This window comes from Girardinichthys multiradiatus, chromosome 14 (genome assembly GCF_021462225.1).
Source record: "Girardinichthys multiradiatus isolate DD_20200921_A chromosome 14, DD_fGirMul_XY1, whole genome shotgun sequence".
Taxonomy (NCBI): Eukaryota; Metazoa; Chordata; class Actinopteri; order Cyprinodontiformes; family Goodeidae; genus Girardinichthys; species Girardinichthys multiradiatus.
This window is the reverse complement of record NC_061807.1, coordinates 18,646,670-18,657,393: the sequence shown is the minus strand read 5'-3', so window position 1 is coordinate 18,657,393 and position 10,724 is coordinate 18,646,670.

Here is a 10,724-nt window from a genome sequence, read left to right as displayed (position 1 = left end):
CTTTTTCCCTTAATAACTGAAATTATTCTTTGAAAGCTGCATTTTGCGTTTACTAAAGTTATATTTGCATGATATTAAAACTTTCTGAAGCATTAAAGGGTGAAACAAACAAACAGCAAGAACCCTAAAGGAGGCAAATACTTTTTTGCGGAACAGTAAAACTACAGAAATGTAGAATCCAGGCCAGGGATGACCCACAGACATTAATAGGAAATAGTTTTTACCAGTTATTATTTGCTTGAGGACTGTGTATCTATAAATAAGAAAACAAACAGACACAGCCAAAGGTGTAAGAGGTTTTTATTTTGGCAAGACAATTTTTTTTAATTCTGTTGGATGGGTGCAAAAACTTGTTATCACTCATGTAAAAACCTTGGGTTGCAAGGCACCTGCACTATGCCTTCCTCCCTGTGTGTGTGAGATCATTGTTATCTTTGTGAGAACCAGCCTCCTTTCCGTCTCACACACACACACCCTGTCTGAACTGTCTGTTGAACTGTGCATATAAATAAAGAGATAGGGTGTCAAAACTTTGTAGTTTCACTGCAAAGTGGGCTACCCTTGTCACAAGTAACTCTGACTGTATCGTTCTTACCTCTGAGTTGACTAAATAATACCTAACAAATTCCAAAGTCTGTTTACAAAAAGTAATTTTTTTCTGTGGGAACAATTACACTTTAACAGAGTCAGAGTCACTATGAGATTTACAGATCTGATTTTTCTATTTCTAGGTTCATTATAATTTTTTCCAGTTGTTCAACTTTTTTTTACATAGTCTTTGATTTTTGCAGCCTCATTCTGAAGTCCTTTATTAATGAAAACATTGCAGGCTTTCGTGACATCCTGTACACTCGGACTGATAGATGTCACTAAAACATATATAGAGTGGCATGATGTGTTGCTTTTTGAGATCTTTTAGCCTACTTCATGTTGTCTGACAGCTTCTATTTCAGATAGTTCTTTGATTTTTCAGGTCTGGTGATAATCAGACCTCTGTTTGGCTGGTAAAATTAAATTTAGCTTCCAAAAAATGTAGGGCTGAAAGAAGGTATTTACACAATAAAGGGAGGAGGGTTAGTTACATGTTAACTGCAGTTCTCCTAGTGGAAAATAATCTGACTAACTTCAGGCTGCTCAAAAATGCTTTTTAATTCATGGTATTCAGTCTAATCTGTGCATGACCTGTGTATTAAAGAGTATTCGCATCAACCATGTCAGTCCTTACACAAATGGGAATCTGTAGAGTAGATTTACAAAGTAACCAGCCTGTCTCTAGCAAGAGCAAGGTAAAACTGTGTAACAGGATGCAGGACATTTTAAGGACAATGCAAAAATGCATTTATTATATTAGTTAGACCTCATTTTTAGAAACCTTTTTTAACAATTGTGGACTATTAAGTTGGACCAGAACACAAAGTAAATATTATATGCTGAAAAAGCTGAAAATATACAAAAGAAATACTGTTAAGTTTTTAAAATCAGTTTCAATGTGTCCGCAGTCTTGGTGATTCGGTTGATTACGCTGATTGCAAAGTTTATTAACATGAAAATGATGAATATTGTCTACAGTTAAAACAAACAATTCATATTGTTGTAAAACACAGTAAAACCTTTTTTTTTTTTTCAATCACTAAAACAATGTATCTCCACAACCTAAGGCTATTGTAACAGAAAATCACTTTTAAAGCGATAACTGAAGGTACATTCATCAAAGGCAACATTTTAGCCATAAATTCTTATTTTTCCCAGGGTGGAATAATTATACAACAAGCAACGTTAGTTATTTTCTTTAAAGTATTCTCTGCAAAGGTTTGGTCTTAATGCGAAACTAGGAGAACTATTGAACATATTATTAAAAACTGGATAATGGGGAACCATCATCTTCAAGCAAGAAATCTGGGCATAAAAACCTTGAAAGATCGTGATCAGTGGACACACAATTTTAGGTAATATCAGATCGTAAAAAAAACAAACAAAAAACAGATGAACAGATGTTTAGTAGGGAATTCAAAAACACTAATTTTAGAAACATTTAAATTCTGTTGCCATCAAAATTATCATTAAGAATGACACATAAAATTGGAACAGAAAAACTCATCACAGAGGTTTGGGAACATTTACAGCTCATCATGAAGCATTTGTGATTTTAAAACATTTAAAACATAAGTCAGCTTTTTTGTTGTATCTTTTGCTCCTCCAGCAAAAACCTTGTTCTTTAGGTCTATGTAAGAGTTCAGTTTCTTGATGCCGCTCTCAATGTCACAAACAACTTGCTTTGCCGATGGATCCGCATTTTGCGCAATTTTCATCTCTTGTTGTAGAGGATGGAGCTCAGACATCGTCACATCATATAGCTCCATGTCAAGCGCCAATCTGTACTTTTCAAATATCTTTATGAAAAAAAAAAAAAGATGTAAAGAAATGTTTCTGTATAACATTCTTATAAACAGCTTTTGTTTACTACCAACTAATGTTTTAGCAACTTAAGTCCCAAGAGAGTTACCTTGTTTTCATATGCCTCATCTGCAGCTGCCTGAAGGTCCTCCAAGAATATTTCCTGAAATTTACCAGAGAATTTACCCGAGAAGACATGAAACAACAGTGAATTGGTGCATATAAAAGGCAAAATAAAATCACAAAAAATTATATTTATATTAAACCCTCCACAAAAGGTTAATCAAAAATGTTTTTACCAGTTCTTCCATATTTGTCAAAGATTTAGCTCGTTCCAAAACTTTCGAAATCACTTCAGTTCTGCTTTGTTCTGCTGTCTGAAGGAGAAAAGTAAAATTTACTCAACAGAAAGTCAAACTTTTCACTATTAAATTAACATCCAGAATCTTCCAGCTGACAATTGAGAAAAATCTTTATTCACTTGGCTTCTGATAGTTTCCTCTAATAGTATCTGAAGGCTTTCCATCACCGTGGTCTGAAATGTACCAGAAAAAAAAAAAAAGACATTCATAGTTAGTGCATGTAAAAAGTACAAATGAGTGTATGATGTGGCTTGGAGAACAATAGATAAGTCTAAAAGGGAACTTACCAAACCTTTCTTTATTAACTGTAAATCTCCATTGCAAAACAAATACAACAGAGGTAGGATCGGGAACAGGGATTTGATGAGTGTGGAACCAGCCTTTCTTGCACATCCGGATTTTGCCATGTCTCTTATATATCTCTGGCAGATCATAAAATAGAATAATACAATAAACAATCATTTTTATACATAAAGAAAGAATTGATTTAAATTTCCTCAACATTAAACATTTTTAATATAGAATGTAAAAGACCTTACCAGTCCGTGAATGAAAGAGGAGTCACTTGAAAAATGAAACGATATAAATGGTTTCAAGTTATGTTTGATCAGCCCTTCCACTTTCAGTTTAGAAGAAACATATCCACATTACATCTGGTTATTCTTCCTCTTTTTTCCATTTGTTCCCTTTTTGATATAAGACACCATATTAGCCAGACAGAAAGCTCAGGACTTTCCAAAAACAAACAAACACGACCAAATAAAATCCATGGAATTATTAAATTGCAAACACAGTAGGAATGTTAATATTCAATCCAGCAGTATGAAGTTAATTTGGAACTATTCTACATAATTACAGGTCCTTCTCAAAATATTAGCATATTGTGATAAAGTTCATTATTTTCCATGTCATGATGAAAATTTAACATTCATATATTTTAGATTCATTGCACACTAACTGAAATATTTCAGGTCTTTTATTGTCTTAATACGGATGATTTTGGCATACAGCTCATGAAAACCCAAAATTCCTATCTCACAAAATTAGCATATTATTAAAAGGGTCTCTAAACGAGCTATGAACCTAATCATCTGAATCAAAGAGTTAACTCTAAACACCTGCAAAAGATTCCTGAGGCCTTTAAAACTCCCAGCCTGGTTCATCACTCAAAACCCCAATCATGGGTAAGACTGCCGACCTGACTGCTGTCCAGAAGGCTACTATTGACACCCTCAAGCAAGAGGGTAAGACACAGAAAGAAATTTCTGAACGAATAGGCTGTTCCCAGAGTGCTGTATCAAGGCACCTCAGTGGGAAGTCTGTGGGAAGGAAAAAGTGTGGCAGAAAACGCTGCACAACGAGAAGAGGTGACCGGATCCTGAGGAAGATTGTGGAGAAGGGCCGATTCCAGACCTTGGGGGACCTGCGGAAGCAGTGGACTGAGTCTGGAGTAGAAACATCCAGAGCCACCGTGCACAGGCGTGTGCAGGAAATGGGCTACAGGTGCCGCATTCCCCAGACCTGGGCTACAGAGAAGCAGCACTGGAATGTTGCTCAGTGGTCCAAAGTACTTTTTTCGGATGAAAGCAAATTCTGCATGTCATTCGGAAATCAAGGTGCCAGAGTCTGGAGGAAGACTGGGGAGAAGGAAATGCCAAAATACCGGACGTCCAGTGTCAAGTACCCACAGTCAGTGATGGTCTGGGTGCCGTGTCAGCTGCTGGTGTTGGTCCACTGTGTTTTATCAAGGGCAGGGTCAATGCAGCTAGCTATCAGGAGATTTTGGAGCACTTCATGCTTCCATCTGCTGAAAAGCTTTATGGAGATGAAGATTTCATTTTTCAGCACGACCTGGCACCTGCTCACAGTGCCAAAACCACTGGTAAATGGTTTACTGACCATGGTATCACTGTGCTCAATTGGCCTGCCAACTCTCCTGACCTGAACCCCATAGAGAATCTGTGGGATATTGTGAAGAGAACGTTGAGAGACTCAAGACCCAACACTCTGGATGAGCTAAAGGCCGCTATTGAAGCATCCTGGGCCTCCATAAGACCTCAGCAGTGCCACAGGCTGATTGCCTCCATGTCACGCCGCATTGAAGCAGTCATTTCTGTAAAAGGATTCCCGACCAAGTATTGAGTGCATAACTGTACATTATTATTTGAAGGTTGACGTTTTTTGTATTAAAAACACTTTTCTTTTATTGGTCGGATGAAATATGCTAATTTTGTGAGATAGGAATTTTGGGTTTTCATGAGCTGTATGCCAAAATCAACCATATTAAGACAATAAAAGACCTGAAATATTTCAGTTAGTGTGCAATGAATCTAAAATATATGAATGTTAAATTTTCATCATGACATTATGGAAAATAATGAACTTTATCACAATATGCTAATATTTTGAGAAGGACCTGTATAAACCAGGTTGTCTGTCTGACAAATTCAGAAGGTTGCATTGAGTATTCACTTTAAATGCAATTCTTACTGAAAATAGCCGCCGTTCTTTTTCAAAACCAGGCTCAGGGCGTCCATTTTCATCAATGGTTTAGCTGAGAAGACAGAAAAGAGATATACTACAGGTAAAGGCATAAGCAGTTGGCTACAAAAGCATTTCAAGAGAAAAATAAGCATAAAGTCAGAAACAACTTATTGCAAGACATAAAGTGTAAAAAACAGGAACTTGCTCCTTGTCCTCAGTTAAATTAAAATCAGAGTCAATCCTTAAAAAAGAGGTTTTAGAGTGCCCTGGTCAAAGTGGGGTGTGAACTAAACAGGTCCACTGTGGTTGAATTAAAGCAATATTGCAAGAAGAGTGAAAAACCTATTGCCAGTTATCACAAATGCTTGATAGCATCTATTGACATTTTGTATTTACTCAGATAGTCTAAATCTGATATTGAAATCAATTTGATGATCTGAAAATATAGGTCTGGCAAAAAAGTCCAAAAAAGAGAATATATCTGAGAAAGCAAATACTTTTTTACAGCATTAGAAATTATTCAATTAAATGAATTATGTACTTTTGATATTAAAAACTTCAATCAGTGCTTCAAGGAAGTAACAAGTGCAGTGACTTTTGTCTGCACCACTTCGGACAGGGTTTTCATACTTTTGGCTAGATTGCATCAATGAAAAAAAGGAAATTTATCCGGGAGATGAATAATATGTCCTGGTCAAAAATGACTTCAAGGTTTCTCAGACTGCTACTCTAAGCCAATATAACAGCATCCAGAGAAAAAAGCTAATGAGTTAATGCATTTCTAAGGCAATCAAATTTAAAGTTGATAATTTCGTTTGTGTCTGAATTTAAGATGTGTCTTGTAAACTTGTGTCCTTAAACAGATTAAACTAATCAGGCTTTTTGGCTAAACATTGCCTTATCATAGCAATGGTTATCATATCCTGTGTAAAAATTTGAACAGGGGAAAATTTGAAGTAAATCGTTTTGGTCCAAGTGTAAACTAGGATTCTTTGATTAACTCATGAACATGAGGATAATTTTCAATTTAACATGAAGAGACTCACAATAAGAGAACACTAAGTTGGTGTTAGAGAAGTTTATTGATAAAAGTTAATATCTTTGGTGCCCGGCCCCTTAGGAAGACATGAATGCTGAGAATGACATGAGCTTGAATGAACATCTTAGGCTTAGAATTAGATAAGTCTTCCCCCCTTGGGATCTGATAGTGGTGGGGGAGTGCAGGCCTAAGAAGGTAAGGGAGCAGGGAGGAGTATGGAAGGGAGATGGTGGAGGTGGGGTGGAGGAGGGTCGAAGCTCAGCTGAAGAGCGGGGAATCCATGACTGGACGTCCTTAAAAGCGAAGCCTTATTGAAGACACATGCGGATCTGATACTGATTGGACAGAGGAGAGATGCACGGTGGAGTCATAGGACGGCCGGAGGGTGGAGGTGAGTCTTTCAGTTTGAATTTTCATCAAAACTCCATTTCAAATATACAAAGCGCAATACATTACCAACTACTACTAAAATCTTCTTGTTTTAACAAATCTTAGAGTAGTCAAAACTGTGGTGGTTGTAAGAACTGCTAGCTTTCCATGAATCATCAACAAACCTGCCAACCACCCGACAAGTTCTGACTCTCCAGATGAAAAAAAGGCTAAAATTCCACACATTTCTTTTGCTACTCTAAAACTGTATTGTATAGCCCATAGTAGTGTTTCACTGCTATGGGCTATCACAAAGCCCACAAACACAAAGCCCTGGACGGGTTGCTAGTCTAACCCAAGAGCAATTAACCAATTATTATATTTTAGATGGTGGGAAGTACCCAACCCAGACCACAAAGAGCTCTACCGTCTCTCCCAATTCTTGCTTTTCTGGATTTCAATGACAACATGAAAGAAGATTTTAAGATTGGGACCCATATGACTCTGACATCTTCTCCAATCAACACCCCCTTTGGCCCAGGCCCTGCTACTAAACCAAAATCTTCCAAAAGCCGCAGAGCACCACTATCTCCTAACCTATCTCCTTCAAATCAAGACAATCAACTCTCTTCTCTGTGATACAGTCTGGCCGCCAATGGTAACTCTATCATAAGTGATCATTTTCTGGAAAAACGTGGGCACCTGATGGGAGAGAGTTGTAAAATCTCATTGGTTATACGTGAACAAAACTAAAAGGATAAGAAACAATAATAAACAATCAAAGTTAAAAGCCATAAACTGTCAAGTACAAGTATAGTCAAGTATATCAGCAACTAAGTCGGATAAACTGGCTTTATTGAACATTAGATCTCTGTCAGGAAATAATTTTTAATCAATGACTTCATTACTGACCACGATCTTGATGTTATGTTTTTAACAGAAACATGGTTACATGAATATAATGAAGCTCCCATTCTGATAGTTGACGCCTCCAAACTACAATTTTCTTTGTGAGAGCAGACAGCAAAGAAAAGGTGGAGGGGTGGCCACTTTGTTTAAACATTTACTAAAGTGTAAAAAAGTATTTCTGGGCAAATTTGACTCTTGAATATTTGGCTCTCCAGGTAAAGAGCCCGGTCCGAACCATGTTCTTGAATATTTACAGGCCTCCTAAGTCCAAAACAAACTTTTTCAATGGTTTCAATGAGCTTTTATCTGTGATTTGTTTTTATTATGACTGTTTAATTATTGTGGGAGACTTCAACATTCATATGGACAATCCTGAAGACAGAAGTACAATAGATCTATGTGACACTCTTAGAAATTTTGGTTTGACTCAATATGTTAAACAGAAAAACGCACAAACAGGGACATATTTTGGACTTGATCATCACTAAGAGTCTAAACATTTCCAAGGTGTCTGCAACTGATGTTGCCCTGTCTGACCACTTTTCTGTTATTTTTGAAAGCATCATCTGCAATGACTCATTTTGCCAAAGAGACGTGATAAGAAAACGCATCTTTACGGATGGTGCTGCTGAAATCTTTAACCAGATTTACTCTTCTACCTCCACTTTGCCCTGTAACACCGTAGATGAGCTGGTAGATAACTTTCATTCTAAAATCTCGGACATCATTGATTCAATTGCTCCAATTAAAGTGAAAGTTGTTTCTGGGAAGAAAATGTCGCCGTGGAGAAGTACTCCACCAGTCAGAAGAGAAAAAAGGGAGTGTTGAAAAGCTGAACGCAGGTGGCAAAAGACTGGACTCCAGGTTCACTTTAATATCTATAAAGAGAGACAATACAGATATAACCTACAACTGAAAAATACGACAGAATCTTTCTTTTCTGAGATCATCAGCAAAAACATTAACAATGCTCATGCATTATTTGCCACGGTCGACAGGTTAACAAACCCTCCTGTAACTGTAGCATCTGAACTCCACTCTACCAGGGCCAGCAATGAATTTGCTAAATTCTTTACTGAAAAAACCCAAAAGATCAGAGGGGCAGTCAGCACATCCACATCAACTCCAGTACGAAAGTTGTCTCTAACTAGAACGGATTTTGACAAAATTTCCCAATTTCACCAAATAAAAAACTACAAAATCTTAGAAGAAAGTGTACACCAACTAAGCTCTTCTTCCTGCTGTCTCGATCTTTTACCCACAGCTTTCCTTAAAAAAGCTTTGCCTGTAATAACATCTGATTTAACTCAAATAATAAACACGTCCCTTTTGTCAGGTGTTTTCCCCCAGGCCCTAAAAACAGCAACTATCAAACCTTTATTGAAAAAGAGCAATTTGGACAACCTGCTACTACAGAACTACAGGCCTATATCAAACCTCCCCTTCATCAGTAAGATTATTGAAAAAGCTGTGTTTCAACAGTTAAACAACTTCCTAACAACGACCAACCGCTTCGATCTCTTCCAGTCAGGCTTCCTCCTCACCTCAGTACAGAGACTGCTCTTGTCAAGGTGTTCAATGACATCCGCATAAATGCAGACTGTAGAAGAACCACAGTGCTGGTATTATTGGACCTTAGTGCAGCATTCAACACTGTTGATCACTGTTTTATTAGAGCGCCTGGAAAACTTGGTTGGCCTTTCTGGAACAGCACTTGATTGGTTTAAATCCTACCTGAAGGACAGGGACTTTTTTGTGTCAGTAGGTAACTTTCCATCAGAGAGCACACCAATCACATGTGGTGTTCCCCAAGGGTCCATCTTAGGGCCCCTTCTATTCAATATCTACATGCTCCCCCTAACTCAGATTTTAATCAACAACAACGTAAGTTATCATAACTATGCAGACGACACACAGCTATACGTTACGATGTCACCAGGTGACTATGAACCCATTCAAGTGCTGGGTAAATGGTTAGAAGAAATCAATGCATGGATGGGCCAAAATTTTCTTCAGCTGAATCAAAACAAAACTGGAGTAAGAATTTTTGGACCAAAGGAAGAGCGTTTAAAAGCTAGCTCACAGCTTCAGTTAATACAGCTAGAAACCACCAGTCAGGCTCGAAACCTGGGTCTAGTGATGGACTCAGACCTGAACCTTCAGAAGCACATAAAGGTAGTAACTAGATCGGCCTTCTATCACCTAAAGAACATCTCCAGGATTAAAGGACTAATGTATCAGCAGGACCTTGAAAAACTAACTCATGCATTCATCTTGATTAGAATTGATTACTGCAATGGAGTCTTCACAGGTCTGCCTAAAAAGTTGATCAGACAGCTGCAGTTGATCCAGAACGCTGCTGCCCGCGTCCTCACTAGAACTAAGAAAGTGGAGCACATCACCCCGGTTCTAAAGTCTCTACACTGGCTCCCTGTAGCTCAGAGAATAGACTTTAAAATACTTTTGTGAGTCTATAATTTACTGAATGGTTTAGCACCAAAATAGATTACAGACTTCTTGTCGGCATATTAAACATCCAGACCTCTCAGGTCTTCTGGCTCAAATCTACTCTGCATACCCAGAACCAGAACCAAACACAGAAAAGCATCTTTTAGTTCTAATGCACCACTTATCTGAAAAAAACTCACAGAAAACTGTAAACGTGCTGAAACCATAAGTTGCTTTAAATCAAGATTAAAAATCTGTTTGTTTAGAGTGACCTTTGACTGTGCCATCTAAACATTATTAGTTAAGTTTTTAGTACAACTTTTCTTTCATTTTCTTATCAATCATTTTATCATAATTCTTTTTATTATCATCTTTTTAATTTTTTATTTTTTATTCTCTTTATTTAATTACCTTCATGCCACTGCGATGTACTTTTCCTATTATGTCTCTTTTTCTTTTTTTCATGTACAGCACTTTGAATTGTCTTGCTACTGAAATGTGCTATATAAATAAATGTGCCTTGCCTAGAGAGAGCCCACTTACCCCACCGGGGTAAAATGCAAACTTCAAGCAGAAAGTCGAGTTACAATCTTAGAACCAATGTTTGGTTGAAATTACCCAGCTTCTGTTGAAGCAGTATAGGCGTTGCATTTGAGTTGAAAGAATTACTCAGTGGGTTTTTGTGTGCAGTCACATTCTTGCAGCTCTTACAGTCAAAC